Consider the following 1,334-nt stretch of genomic DNA (forward strand, 5'->3'; position numbering starts at 1 on the left):
GTGTTCCTTCCTCTTGAATTTTTTGTAGTAGTCTGAGGAGGATAGGTTTTAGTTCTTCCTTGAATGTTTGGTAAAACTCCCCTGTGAAGCCGTCTGGTCCTGGGCTTTTGTTTGCTGGAAGCTTTTTGATGACTGCTTCAATTTCTTCCATAGTTATTGGCCTATTGAGATTTTTAGATTCTTCCTGATTGAGTTTTGGAATGTTGTATTTCTCTAGGAATTTGTCCATTTCCTCCAGGTTGTCTAGTTTCTTGGAGTAGAGCTGTCCACAGTATTTTTTTAACAATCATTGTATTTCTGTGGGTCTGTTGTTATTTTGCCTCTATCGTTTCTGAATTTGTTTATTTGGGTCCTCTCTCTTTGCTTCTTGGTGAGCCTGGCTAGAAGTTTGTCAATCTTCTTTATCCTTTCAACCAACCTGCTCTTGGTTTCATTGATTGTCTGTATTATCTTTTTGGTCTCTATGTCATTTATTTCTGCTCTAATCTTTATTATCTCCTTCCTTCTGCTCACTCTGGGGTTTTCTTGTTGCTTTCTTTCTAATTCTTTGAGTTGTAGAGTTAGATGATTTACTACCATTTTTTCTTGCTTTTTGAGATAGGCCTGTAGAGCTATAAACTTCCCTCTAAGGACTGCTTTCATTGTGTCCCATAGGTTTTGGATTGTTGTGTTTTCATTGTCATTAGTTTCCAGGATGCTTTTAATTTCTTCTTTGATCTCATTGGTAACCCAATCAATATTTAATAACATGCTATTCAGCTTCCAAGTGTTTGATTATTTTGGGGTTTTTTTTTGCAGTTCATTTCTAATATTATGCAATCTTTGTCTGAGAAGATGCTTTTTATGATTTCAATCTTCTTGAATTTGGGGAGACTTTGTTTGTGACCCAATATGTGGTCTATTTTTGAATGAGTCTTATGAGCCCTTGAGTAGAATGTATATTCTGTGGCTTTGGGGTGAAGTGTTCTGAAGATGTCCATTAAGTCCATCTGATCAAGTGAGTCATTTAGGGTTGCTGTTTCTTTGCTGATTGTTTGTCTAGAGCAGGGGTGGGCAAACTTTTTGACTCGAGGGCCACAATGGGTTTTTAAACTGGACCGGAGGGCCAGAACAAAAGCATGGATGGAGTGTTTGTGTGAACTAATATAAATTCAAAGTAAACATCATTACATAAAAGGGTACGGTCTTTTTTTTTTTTTTTAGTTTTATTCATTTCAAACGGGCCGGATCCGGCCCGTGGGCCGTAGTTTGCCCACGGCTGGTCTAGAGGATTTATCCAGTGATGTCAGTGGTGTATTAAAGTCCCCTACTATGATTGTATTGTTGTCTATCTC

Source organism: Myotis lucifugus, unplaced genomic scaffold (genome assembly GCF_000147115.1).
Source record: "Myotis lucifugus unplaced genomic scaffold, Myoluc2.0 scaffold_1596, whole genome shotgun sequence".
NCBI classification, from domain to species: domain Eukaryota; kingdom Metazoa; phylum Chordata; class Mammalia; order Chiroptera; family Vespertilionidae; genus Myotis; species Myotis lucifugus.